Source organism: Ursus americanus, chromosome 4, assembly GCF_024610735.1.
Source record: "Ursus americanus isolate L20-20 chromosome 4, mUrsAme1.1.p, whole genome shotgun sequence".
Classification (NCBI taxonomy): Eukaryota; Metazoa; Chordata; class Mammalia; order Carnivora; family Ursidae; genus Ursus; species Ursus americanus.
In genome coordinates, this window is record NC_142130.1 from 67,167,515 (window position 1) to 67,182,497 (window position 14,983).

General features: G+C 35.7%; 1 pseudogene; it reads right to left on the minus strand.

Annotated features, from left to right (window-relative positions):
- Window positions 1-231: 231 nt before the first annotated feature.
- LOC123784287 (large ribosomal subunit protein eL33 pseudogene) lies at window positions 232-12,896 on the minus strand (annotated as a pseudogene).
- Between the last annotated feature and the right edge of the window lie 2,087 nt (window positions 12,897-14,983).

Genomic DNA, 14,983 nt, shown 5'->3' on the forward strand with positions numbered 1-14,983 from the left:
TATAAAGAAGGACTTTGGATTGTCATTTGATTGTGTGTGTGTGTGTGTGTGTGTGTGTGTGTGTGTGTGTGTGTTGTATGCGTGTGCGTATGTTTAAGAAAACTTGGCACTGTGCAGATGTCTTGTACTGATATTTTGTATTTATTATATTCTTTACTCATTATAATTCAGTTCCTCATTCATTTTCTGTATTTCTTTTGTAACGTACACATTATTTACTTTTCAGTAAGTTTAAATCCTTGATGAGTATGGCATCGCATGGATTCTGTGGCCAATGGCTTTAGCAGGAAGGTTGCTTGGGAATTTGGCAAGAACCATGCCACTGTTCCCATGAGCATGAGTTCCTGTTCCTCAGCTTACTGTGGTTTTGTTTGGTTTGCCTCCAGGAGTCACTGTGTTGTTCTTTGCTTTGTATACATAAGTACATCTCTTGCCTAGATAGAATTCTGTTTCATCTTGAGCAGAAACACCTTCAATTTTAAGAAGAGCTATGTGCTCCCTCTGGTTCTAGAGACCTTGCTTGTAGCCAGCAAAAATGGCCTTGGACCACAGCCTTCTAGACTTATTTGTTCTGTTTCCAGCAGGCCTCAACAGGTTCGAAGATGGAGGAAAGAGAAGGAGCCATTTTTTGTATTTCTTTGAAATATATTTATTTAGTGATGAGTTATATCTAAATGGTAAATAAAAAACAAAACTTGGAATAAATTTTGATTTTCCTAAAAAATAAATAACATTGATGTAGGTACAGGGCTTAAAAGGGAGAAACAAAGCTTTAATCTTTGGGGGAATTTAAAGTGTTCATATATTTGTAATATATTTAATAATATAAACAATGAATTATAACTGAAAACATTTAGAATCATGCCTTAATTAACAGAGTATGTTTTCTGAAATTTTTCAATTTTCTGTTTTCCCTTCGGTTAGCTAGCTTAATTTTATTATATTCGAAGCTCTCTACCATACTCATATTACAAGACTGGGCAGAAAAAAGTGATTTACTAAAACAGTGATGAGGAGATATAAACTTAATAATGAAAGGAGTTATGTCTTCTCATTTCTACAAGACTCCACTGAACATTGCCCTAAGGTAGATATGTAGGTAGAAGAATATCTGTATTCATTGTGATTATTATAACTACTATATTTAGTACATATTTATCTTGGAACTTGCACACATATATACATACATACATATACGTATATTGATTTTGTATGTAGAATAATATGTTTTCATGTTTAATCATATTGGTAACAGGTACCTCAAAAGCAAATAGGTAAACAGCTAATTGAAGTTATATTTTAAAATCTTACAATTTAATAAAAAACTTGGATGAGCAGAAAAAACAGCAAATATGGATTTGATAATTAATACATTTTTTTAAACAATAGAAGAACCAATAATCCAGCTATTTAAATTTCAAAGTTAAGTGTTGAAATAAAATGTATCAGGCATTTAGGTGTACCTCATCCTTCATGGGAGAGAATAAATTAAATTTAAAAAATACGGTTTGAAAAATTCAAGTGAGTATTGATATGTGTAAGTAATATCTTTGTATAACCTAACCTTTGATGAAAGTGAATATATTTTTAATGATTCACATTATAATTATTTCAAACATATTTCGATTATACCTTGCTAGTGGCCTTTAAGGGTTATTTTTTTTCTGGCTTCCCTTCAAGTAAAATGTAATTTTTATCAATGCAATAAATCATTTTTAAAGCAATTAATTCTTTTGCATTTTTGTAGCTGCTAGAGAAATATTATTTGAGCAGAATGTCAGCCAATTCACAACAATATTCATAATTTTCTTGGGACATGAGTTATAGATATGGGCTTACCTAAAATGAATGTATGGTGTCTCGTGATAGCTGGGTAGTATCTCCACTGGAACCCCTGTTTACTAAGTAAGCTATTATTTGAAATAACATTTCCTCGTTATCTCAGGATAACACTGTAAATTATATGTATTATTCGGAATACTAAACAAATATTTTCAGGAGCTCATCAAGCACCTGACTTAGAGCTCTGAAATTGTCCCAGTGTTACTCCGAGAACAAATCCTGTTTGTGTATATATTATGAAATTAGACTATACCAAACCCAGAAGGCAGATACAATCATTCTTTGAACTGTACAATAAATCCTGCTGCTCTGGAAAGTTTGAAAGCCTATTTGCATGTGGCAGAGGTAATGAAATGCATCTTAATAGACTTAAACATGCAGCTTTAATAAGTATCAACCAAATATAACCATTTCCTGGGTGTGATCAAGTAGGCTTCTAACATTCAGCTTTGTTTCTTTAGTTAGCTCTTGTTTATTTTTCCTATTTGCACAGCAGCAAATATGAAGCATTAGATTTGTCAATGAATTGAGCTTCAAAATTATTATCTTGTGGAAATAAACAAGAATCACTTATTTAGTGAGCAAATATATGCTTAATAAAAGATATATTATGCTAAGCTTTTCAGAAGACCTGCTGTTAGTTTGATAAGTGAAAATACCCCCTTTCCCAAGTCTCTGTAATCTCAGAAACAAAAAATGAAATGGAATCTGTGTTCCAAGGGGGGTTTGCATGATTACCTATAATTACAGAAAGTTCTTCTTGCCTTAACAGCTCTATCTATGGATCGACATCTGTGCTTGAAAAGTTTTTCTTTTAACAGAAGTTGACATTGGGAAATATGTATTTTCTTCTTTGCAATTTTTCTGGAGAGTTTTAGAACTTCCGATAGAACCACTGAGAAAATATTCCCTTACTCCACAGCAGACGAAGGGCAGTTTGAAAATTAGTATTCTGGCCTCACTCGTCCTATTGCCGTTGGAAACCTTTATCTGAACAGGAGGAAATCCTGCCCCCACTTCAGAAATGGAGCTGGCAGAAGGTTTAACTTAGAATCTTTGTATGCCTATTTGTTCTAAATATTGCTTGAAAAGCCTAAACACAATGGCATAAATAAAAATAAACGTCCTTCAGAATAACAGGGACATCATGTTCATCACACCTGGATTCATTCTCATCACAGCTGATGTGTAGAGGAGTGATTAGAAATCATATAGACACTGATGAGGAGTGAGAGGAAGTTATTTAAAATTCTGCTGCACCTTGTGCTCAAAATATCTCCATCGGCATATAGTCACTCTTGTAAACAATTTAGGAAACCATGTTTTTTTAGACTGAAAAAGCTTAATTTTATGAATATTTTAGATACATTTAGCCAGATTGAAATTTTTAAAGAACCGCAAGCATAACATTTCCTTCTCTACCTCGTAACAGGTGTAACTGCAAAAAAGTCAACGAAAAACAAAAGATCCACAAATGTTTCCTAGAAAGTGTAGCTTTTTCTTATGCAAAGACAACTCTCGTGTTGGTCCATCGTTGTTTTAGAGCGTTGCAGTAATAATTAGGACATAAGTCTGTTTTTTTTTTAATGGTTTATCTAGATATTTATCATATTTTACACCTATAAAACCAAAACTCAGCCCAAGGAAACCACCCTGAAAATGCCTTTAAAACCCCTGTTTTATAGAAGATGTTTCAACATCAGCATGTGTGTGTTTGATGGTAAAGTGTGAAACACAGTATCCAGCAGGTAAGAAGGTGCATATAGGCAGTTGCCTGGTTAACTATCATTTCTTAGACATAGTCAAGGTTAGTTTTTATCCAGACATCAAGATCATGACCTGACTTCACCCAATTTTAAACATTTCCTTTTTAACATCAACTAAATGTGAATTACATCAGAATTACATATTATTGGTCAATAAATAATAACAAATTATGAATTAATGAGAGAGAATAACGTACAAGTTAATTAGCTAAGCAGTATAGGTTTGCAAATAATTTATACCTGTAAGTAATCAATACTGGTTGGACTCCTTTTGTTAATCACTAATCCTTTCATGATTAATGAATAAACTCTGAGCTGGAGGTTCTTATGAGGGAAAATCTTCTCTATTTTATTCTCTTACTATTCTGCAAGCTGGTCATCCCCTTCTGCTGGTAGAAATGCATCTGATGTTTGTAATGTATGCTGTGAAATCTTTTTTTTGAGTATAATGGTGGATCCTGTCACAATCTTTCTGTATTTCTTAAGTCTCTCTTCTATGTTCTTCTTAATAAAAAGGCCTAACTGGGCTGCTGATGTTGCTACTATACTGATCTTTTTGCCATCCTGTTTCTGACTTTTCCATTAGTACGATAGACCTTCTGTAATATTGCTGACTAAGAGGCATGCTGTCCTGTCTCACCTGGATACCGCAATTTGTCTTCTTATTTGTGACCTTTGAATTTTCAATACTAGAATGATACGAACTGACTTCAGTTTCTCCGTTGTACACTGACTTCTAAGTTACTCTATGACCAGTGTGTCCATCTGCCTAAACATAGTTCTCTTGTCTCCTCTTGAGATGTGTGGTTCCAGGGTCAATGGCTTTCTTATTTTTCTAGTTTCGAAGACCATTTTATGTAGAATCTTTCCGGAGCCCCACTGGTCAGATTGACTTAGGAAAAAGCTGCATTTCTCTACAAAGTCTCTTTGAACATGTCTAAGTAACATAACTCAGTATTTCTCAAAGTGTGTTCCAAAGATTACTCATTTTAATGCTGTAATAATCATATAACAATGTAGAGCATATTAATTGCATAATTTTTTCTGTAACACAATTTTGTAAAATGCTACATTAAAACAAGTTAATCAGGACATTTTATCATAGGATTTCTCACTGATTTCAAAAATCTTAAATTCTTAGTGAATATCTAGAAACTTTTCCATGAAGAATACCATGCATTTTGTGAAACAGACTTTGAGAAATGCTGGTGTAATGTTTTTCTTGCTCTCCCCACTCCTAGGAGTGACACAAAGAGGATTTAAATATAGCCTGTTTTATCCAGCCTGTTCTTCCATCCTTAGATTGAAGAGGATGTTCTAGGAATGAGACATGATGGAAAATTAATCCCATTACATATGAACATTATCTTCTATTTTGGAGCTTAATCTCGTGTCTTTCTTTATCAGCCACCATGCATTACTTCATATCCTGTCCTCTTTAATCACTTTCTTAATTTGCTTGGGTGGATGTGTCCATTCCAAATAGACCATATGTATTTTTGAGAAGTCCTTGCACTAATTACATTTCCATCTTGCAGCATTTCACAAGTACAAAGTAAATGTTTAAGTTAAAAACTTAATACTAAGTATTAATATTTTACATAATAAATATTAAAAAGAAATAATTACTGAGTTATACTTTTCTTGATGTAAAAATCCTTTTTGGTTTTTTTTGCATTTTAAAGACTCTGTATCCTTCGATCATCTAAATCCCTCTTGAGCTTTTGGGGAGAGTAACTGAGTAGTATCTGTTAAAGTTTTTATAATGTGGGATTCTGAAAATAACCAAATAACAGGCTTTACCCTCTGACATTAAGAATTATGAAACTGGACAAAATAAATAAGGCAACTATTTTAAATATTAGATGAAATTTTGTATAAGACTATGATCCTTAAGAGAAAAGGAGTTCAGAAAATAAGCTCCACATTTGTTCTGCTTTTGGCCTGGAGGCATTTCTCAAACTTTGGGCGAGGAAGTAGAGCCCAAGTAGAAGTCAGTCGTTTCACTGGATGGAGGAAACTGATCAGTCCGGGCTGCTGGGGCAGCTGTAATTGCCAGGGAAGTTATCAGCAAGATATCACAGAGAATGGTCCAGAAACTAGCATAAGGATACCTCCAATCTTTGAATGAACTCTAAGCTGTCATGCACATTTCAAGATTTTAAGAGGCCGGCTACCAGGGGCTATGAGCTGAACAAATATTCTGTGTATTAAACAGTGATGGGGGAGACTGGAACTCTGAATGTGTAGAGTGGAGAAACCCTGAAGAATATAGCAACCATTTATTCAAGACTCCAAAGAGACTACACTAGAGGGTAGTTCTTGTTCATGTTTTTGGCCCCCAGTTGGGGTCACACAGGAAATATCTTGTCAGTATGTCCAGCCACCTCCATGCTCTGAATTCCCAGATCAATTTTAGAGGATGAGAAAATAACAGCAAGGACGTGCCAGAGCAGTGAGGTGGATCAGCCTCACGCGCCGAAACTCTGGTGTACCATTTTTGTCACACCAGATCTGTACGTTTCTCTCTACTCTTTTACTGTGCAATTTGCTCTTCTAGTCAATAATAGGAACAAGATTCTTGATAATCATATTTGACTTCTCCTTCTTTCTTACCCAAGTCAAATCATTTCTTAAGTCCTATTGATTTCATTTCCTTCATACATTTCAGTTGTCACTTTTTCTGCATGTGTCCTGAATAGGGAATCACTAATACATGGATTATGAAAAGAGCCTTATACCTCTGAACAACCAGTGGATCAAAGACGAAATCAAAGAAGAAATAAAAAATATCTTTTTTTTTTTTTTTAAGATTTTATTTATTTATTCGACAGAGATAGAGACAGCCAGCCAGAGAGGGAACACAAGCAGGGGGAGTGGGAGAGGAAGAAGCAGGCTCACAGCAGAAGAGCCCAGTGTGGGGCTCGATCCCATCACGCCGGGATCACGCCCTGAGCCGAAGGCAGACGCCCAACTGCTGTGCCACCCAGGTGCCCCGAAATAAAAAATATCTTAACATAAACAAAAATGGAAACAACATGCCAACACTTAGGAAATGCAACAAAAGCAGTTCTCGGAGGGAAGTTTATAGCAATTCCTACATTAAGGGGGAAAAAAAGATCTTAAAGTAAATTTACACCTCAAGGAACTACAAAAAGAAGAAGAAAAGTCCAATGTTAGCAGAAGGAGGGAAATTACAAAGGTCAGAGCATAAGTAAATGAAATAGAGACCAGAAAAATAATAGAAAAGATCAATGAAACTGAACACTGGTTTTTGAAAAGATAAAATCAACAAGCCTTTAGCTAGACTAAGAAAAAAAGAGAAAAGACTCAAAATCAGAAGTGAAAGAGGAAACACACAAGTACAAAAAAATCATACAGTCTGGGAACAGTTATATGCCAACAAATTAGATAACTAGAAGAAATGCATGCATTTCTAAAAACAGACAACCTACCAAGACTCTATCATGAAGAAGTAGGAAACCTGAACAGATCAGTGAGTAAGGAGATTGAATCACTAATCAAATTCTTTCAACAGAGAAAAGCACAGGACTAGATGGTTTCGTGGGTGAATTCTACCAAGAATCAGCACAAAGCCTTCTCAAATGCCTCTGAAAAATTGAAGAGGAGGGAACACACCCATACTCATTTTGTGAGGCTAGCATTATGCTGATACCAAAGCCAGGTGAAGATATTACAAGAAAAATAAAATTATAGGCCAATATCCCTGATATATACAGATGCAAACATTCTCAACAGAATATTAGCAGCCAAATTCAGCAGCACATTTAAAGGATCATCCCCCCACGATCAATGTGATTTATCCTTGGAATGTAAGGATTGTTCGATATATGCAAACCAATAAATATGGAGTGAGGTCATGAAAATGGAGGAATAGGAAACTATACGCTGTTCCCCCACAAAGACCCTCAATTAGACAACTATCTACAGACAAAAATAGCTCTGGGAGAGCTCCAGAGTCCACTTAAGAAACTTGAACAACACAGTGGAACAAGAAATCCAGAGAATAACTGGACAAAAAGATAAGGAGCAGTTTTATTTTGCTTGTACCATCCCATTTCTTAGGCTGGCACTGCCCAGCACCAAGAAAGAATTCTTTGGTTGAAAAGAGCTTCCTTCTCCAGAAACAGAGAATAAGGTGAGCAACAACTTTCCCAGCCTTTTGGGGCAGTGCGTGAAGGACCTGCTTCAGTTTCATCCCACCCAGAGACAAGCAAAGCTGAGATATATAGGGATGGCTTGGAATAAGGAAAAAGGGCAGAGGCTACCAGTATCAGCCACACAGTGGGAGTGGGCTGCTGTGTGAGTGCAGGTTGCCAGCCTAGATCCCAGCAGCTGAACCCTGCGCTGCTGTGCATGTGCTCAGGGCTAGCCCCTCCAGCTGTTCACCTGCATTATTGACAACAGCCAAAACATGGATACAACCTTCGTGTTCACTGACGGTTGAACGGATGAAGAAAATGTGAGATTAGATAAGTAGGTAGGTAGGTAGATATTATTCAGCTATTAAGGAAATAAATCCTGGCATTTGCAAGAACATGGATAAACCTTGAGGGTATTGTGCTAAGTGAAAAAAGACAGAGAAAGACAAATAATGTATGATTTCACTTATATGTGGAATCTAAAGAGCCAAACTCGTATAAACTGAATCAAATGGTGGTTACCAAGGGCTGGGGGGAAATGTGGAGATGTTGATCACGGGTTATCAACTTCCCATTATAAGACGAATACATTTTGGGGATCTACTGTACAGTATGGTGACTATAGTTAACAATAATGTATTCTTGAAAACTAAGAGAGTAGATCTTAAATGTTTTCATGTACACACACGGGCAATTATGTGAGGTGATGGGGATATACCAAATCATTACATTGTACATCTTAAGCTGACACAATGTTGTAGGCCAGTTATATCTGAATGAAGATGGGGGAGGATAAAAGGAAAGAGCACTATAATGGAATTTCCTTATTTCAGAATTGTTGCCATTTTCAACCGTTTTCAACATTTTAACCAGAAAGATTATTTTGGGAATACAAATATACTTGCTTAAAATCCTATTATGTTCCCTCAGTGATCCACAATGAAAAGTATACATTTCCAAGAACGTCCTTCAAGATGCCTCATGACACAGAGCCAGCCTAACTGTCCAACTTTTTCTGTTGGTACACCTTAATATTTCTTCTCCAACAATACCCAGCTCTGAAATGTTATTGTTTCTGTCCCTCTGTGTCTCTCTGTTCAAAAGCCCAGAAGCAGCTCCATCTGCCCAGAAAGCCTTCCTCATGCCCTAAACCTTCGGCCAGGTTATCTTCTCTCTGTTTTCTAATATTCAATTCATGTTTTACCTTCTCTGGAATGTCTTTCTTTTGACATCACATATACCATATGCTGTATTAAACAAGTGAACCGAAACCTTTGTCTCTCAGTTTCTTCACAAGTAAAATGGAAATGACAGTAATGAGGATAAATTAATGAATTAGTAATTATAAGGCATGTGCCTTGAGAAGGGAACTGTACCTATTTTGAATCAGATTTTCACATGCTGAAAAGAGTAAAAAACTTCCTCTGGGCATTCAATTAAAAAAAAAAAACTTTGCTAGTTTAATGAGAAGATGGGCACCTAGGCATAGGTTGAAAGTGCCAATCAGCTTTAGAATATTGTGGTATTTACTCCATTTAAGTTTGTCCAGAATTTGGCAGAACCAAGGATATAATTGATGTATTTGTTTCGGGATTAGTTACCCTTTACTAATGAAATTACTCTAAATTTGCATTTTCTCTTCCTTTTCAAATTTCATAAATCTCCTATCACAATGTAATTACTTAGTTTTGTCAGATGATCAGGATTTATCCTCTTATTGTATTTGCCATTTTGGTATTTTGTATATCACATTTCTTGGGTCTCACATTCCCAGGACAACCTCATAATTCCTGTTCTTTGTATATAGTAATAAACAGTAGATCTTTCGTGGCTAATCACTTTGAGGTCCCCAGTAATGCTAAAGAATTTTTTTTTTTTACCTTACTGAAAGGAACCGTGTAGTAATTTATTTTTTCTGTAATTATTTGACAACGGTCAACGTTGTAGACATTCTCATTGGTAATAGAAGCCTTTAACCATAACCATCTGAGTCATTGCACTTGCACAGGTGAGATACAGGAGCCTGCTTTCAGGTAAAGGGATTTCACCTGGTTACAAGTTCATTGACTCACTCAGGAGATGCCCTATCCTCCCCTCTCTGAAGTGACTTTACACAAGGGAGGGTTAGATCTATCTTTGCTTCTCATAGAAGAATTGACATTATCTGCAAGTCATTTTATTCTTTTCAAGCCTATTTTGATAGATTCTCGTAATTATTTTCCTTTTCATAAAGATTGAATCCTGCACTGAATTCACTCACACTCAGAGTTACGGCTCAATTGGTTGGTTCTACTCATTTTTCTTCTATAAATCAGTGGAAATTTTGTGATTTCTAATGAACATTAGACCAGTAATGAACATTAAACTAGTAGAATTAGATTAAAATGTCCTAAAGAATTTAGGGATTTCCCCACACTTTTTTTTTTTTCTCCCCAGAAAGTACTATGGAGTATATACCCAGTATAGTTGGGGTAGCAAAAGTCAAATTTGAAAAAATAGTTTCTTATTGTTGAAAACCCACTGTCTTATGGTAATGTATTTGTGAATAATGCTACCAACTTCAACTAGCTTTTAGCTACCTTAGAATCTCTATGAAGGGGTCTTAGAGACTAAAGAGTAGTATGTAGGTGATGGGTCCTTTGTTTTTGCTTCCCTTGACGTGGTAGTTCCAATATATTTGTGTATATGTACACGCATACATATATATGTTCATTATTTGCCATGTTTTGTTTCTAGCAAGCTTACATGAATGCAGCCATTTAATACTACTTGTATGGTTCATTTTACCAATGAAGAAATAAGTTAGTCTGTGGCGGATTGGAGCATAGACATAGGTCTCTGTTATCCTAGTCCAGAATGTTTTCAGCCACACATATTTCTGATAGCATTATCCTTAGCAAGAAGGGCCAACTTATATTTTTGTGACATTATAATTATCCTAGGATAACAATGGGCAGCGTGGTACCTTTCCTTTGACAATATGTTGAGTGATATTTACCAAAAGAAAGCTTTATGAAGAACAAGAGGACAAGAATATGTTGAATCACCAGTTGCCATAATCCATATTGTTACAATGTATCCTTAGGACATTGCCCCATGCTGTTACCCAGAAAACTTGAGCACCATCAGCAACTCTGGATTAACATACCTACTCAGCTGACATCCCTGTACCACCCTGGATTGCATTAGGGTGTTTTAGGTCCATAGGACATATAATTTCTGGTGTTGAATAATGAGTGATTATGAATGTTAAGTTGGGTTTATCTTGCCACCTTTGACTTCATGCTCAGCTTGTGGCTTGACAGTTTCTAGGGCCCTTATTGGTTTTCCCAACTTTAAATGAGGACTGTTCACGATTCAAGAAATTTCTGTGTTTGGTCTAGGCAAAAAATGAGGTTTCAGCCAGCTTTTTGGTTAGTCAGGTTTTATCAAAGCAAAGAAGTTCTCATATTCTTAAGATCTTCACATTTGGGGTACTCAGGGCTATGCTTATTCTTGTCACTCTACCAAAGACAGTGTCTCTGATTCATGGTCACCTGCGCAAAAGTCCAGTTGGCATTCCATTTCCAGCTCTCTGATTAAGGTTGATGTTACTTTGCACATATAGAAAGTGGCAGATCTTTCGAGTCAGTTTATTCCCATCAAGCACTGGTGGTAGTGCATAGGAACGTTGCACAGAGTTATTAAGGGTATGGACTTAGAGAGGTCACCTTACTGAAACAGAGTTGAAAAATTAATTGTCCAGAGAGCTGATGCTGTTCTTCTCTATTAATGAGGGTCACATTTGTATTAACCCTTGCCATCCATTCATTTCCTGAGGGTTTCTAGAATAAAGCTATTTCATCAACTAAATACTAGATTCCAGGGCTAATTTGATCAGCATGTGTATTTTTCATCTTCCTTAACATTGCTGATTTCCTTTCCTTTTTTTTTTTTTTTTAATTATGGTCTTCTAAAAGGCTTTGTGATCAGTTTGGATTTCTTTCAAAGGATTAGCTATGGTATCTGAACATAATTCTGTGAAAGCCTATGCCATCTTTTTGTGTTTTGAAGGGTGAACGTGTGTTGTTGTTGCAAATCAAATAATGGTAAGGCTTTGTCTTATTGAGTGCAATTTATGTAATCTGTTTTAATAGATAACAGGGATTATATGGTCAAATGAACTCTTTGATCCCCAACCCTCATCTTAACCCCTTTTGTAACTAGAAATTTGAAATACTACATCTTAAGCAGTGAAATTATTCCTTCAGAATAATTCTATTGGATCTATACAAGGAAACAAAACTTGAGTTTAAAATGAGCAAATAGCTTCAACTTTGTATGCTGGGGGTGTTAGGGAGGGTGGAGGGATATTGTGCCTAGTGTGGTGAAAAAAACATGAGCATTTTGGTGAAAAAAACATGAGCATTTTTATTTTTTTTTAAAAAATTTAATTAAAATTTTAAACAGTTTTATTTATTTATTCATGAGAGACAGAGAGAGAGAGAGAGAGAGGCAGAGGCAGAGGGAGAAGCAGACTCCCTGTGCAGGGAGCCCAATGCAAGACTCAGTCCCAGGACCCAGGGGTCATGACCTGAGCCGAAGGCAGATGCTTAACCAACTGAGCCACTCAGATGCCCAGGCATTTTTAAATTAAAAAAAAAAAAAAATGTAGACTTGAGTCCCAACCAGGATAATCTTTGGGAGTTGATTAATCTCTCAAAGCTTTAAATTCCTCGTCAGTAAAATGGAGTTGACAATTCCTGTATATTAGAATTGTTCAAGTATTTATTAATATATGTTGCCTTGTGCCTTCAAAGCTGAGTAAGTACTCAGTAATTGCTGGCTGCCTTCTCCTTTCTTTTCCTCAAATCTTCTTCCTTTACATCGGACATGATAGGATAGGAATGTGTTCATATTACTAAAGAATGAATGTACAGGATAATACTGCTTAGGCAAGGTAGGTTTTGTAGAAGATTCATTTAAACCTACGTCAGAACTAAGATGGCATTTGGAATGCAAAGACTTTATTCTTTGAGAATAAATATGGTTTATTACAATTATAGCAGCTTTGCTCTAACCTGTAGGCTTCCATTTGGGTTCCCATTTCATACTTTTTGTCTGAAATACAAGAGTTTGAATCCATGTTTAGCCACTTTCTGGCATATGATTTTAGACAAGTAATTTATCCTCTGCCTTGGTTTTTCTTATCTGCGCAATGTCATATAATTACAGTACCTTTCTCAATAGGGTTATATGAGGATATACTGAGATAATCCATATAAAGCACTCAACCAAGTGTCTGGTTCTTTGAAAGAAATAAATGAGAGATCACTTGTTATATTTTGTAATATGTTAACATATATTTGGTCATGTGTCTGTTTTCCTAATAGGTAAGGATTTCCTCCTGTACTAGTCACTTCTGTATCACTAGTCTTGCTAAATGAATGGTGGAGTGAATAGCAGAGAGATTATTTAGGCCAGTGCATAACCACTCCATTGAGATGTCAAACTCCAGGAGACAAGTTACAGTATGAGAAAGGATGCTAGAACTTTATTGGATGGCTATTTTGAAGAATTAATTATAAACAAGCAAAGAAGGAGGTGTCTTATTCATGATGTCCACACTCATTTTCTACAATTTCCATCTTTTATTATTTTGGTCTAGAGAGCTAATGATTGGAGCAATGGTTCAAATGATGTGTGTTAGCATAAATCCAAGGGCAGAGAATGTGAGGAATCAAATATGATTATAAAGTAATTATCCAGAGACAGGATGATTAGAACTTGCCTACCAATTATGTTTGGTATTCAGTGGTCTTTCTGTACTAATCATTAGTGCACCAGGAAACATGACTGATAGAATATCAGAATAGAATTTTTCTAAAGAGTCAGACCACATCCACCTTTTTGTACCATTTCTAGTCTAAATACCTAAGTGATTTAATGTTTACCATTGTTTAAGTGACAAAAGAGGGTTATCTTTCATTAGCAGCCATAGGTTTACAAAGGTACTGTGTGAAAGGCAATAGAAGTAAAAGTAAAGTCTCATTTAACCATTATGTCTTTTAAGTCGGTCATGCAGGCAAAGAGAAAATATAGGTATAAAAATATAAGTATATGGACACATATCAAGACAGAAACATTTCCTAGTAAATTTCCAATTTATAAGCTGGATTTTGGCCGACAATATTTCAGATGTTACTGACTGGAAGTAATGAGCCTGAAACTACTAAAAATTTAAGTGACTCCTAAAGTTGATATAACCTTTTAGTGGCAGACCAGGTTTTAAAATTCACTCGTTGATTCCATTAAGTCCTAGAGCTTAGTCCATTAAGCCATGCTACCTCCATTTAAAACCTATTACCAGATCCTTACATACTTAGCGTTCAGTGTTTGGAATAACTAAATCCAGCACACCTGAGGTAGCGTATTCCTGGATAGATGCACACATATTTGCATATGTATCTCTACTCTTTTGTCTTTCCGTAAGTTTTCAATTTATGAGTTGATGATGGCCCTCTGTGGCTCAGGGTTTCTTTCTATGGTTGTTACAGTGCTTTCTTTCATGATTATTTCCAGAGGGACTGATGTTAATTTTGCAGGCTGTGTAGGCTGAACTGATATCTCTTAAATCACAGTGCTTGATAAACGGAGGAGGTTAATAAGGCATGGATCATTACAATTGTAGACCCATCCTAATTTATACTAATGACTAACAGGGCTCATAGCAAATAAGAATCTGTGAATTGGAAAGTGAAATGGCTTGATTAAAAACAATGAATTTTATGTGTTTTGGAACTGCACAAAGAGAATAATAATTTTGATGTCATCTATCCCTGATAGAGAAACTGTCAATACAGAAAACAGAGGATTGCTTATGAATAGCTTATGTGAATGAGAGTATTTACAGGCTCATAATAAATCAGGTCCTATTACAGTGAACTCTACAGGAGTCTGGCTGTGGTCCTCAGCCTACAGTTTTGATGAAATATTTTCTGAAATAAAGGGTAATCAGTTGGGTATTTTTGTTATATGGGAAATTTTATTGAAATAGTTTCTGTCATAATAGAATTTGACCTATAGATGAAGTGCCGTTTAGTTACTTTCTTTGGGAATCATCACATAAATATTCTTGTTAAGATCTTTCTTTTATTGGTAATATCAGGAATGGTAGAGCCATGTGATTAAAGGGAGCCTGAAGCTTCAGAGTGTTTCCAGAGAACAATCCTG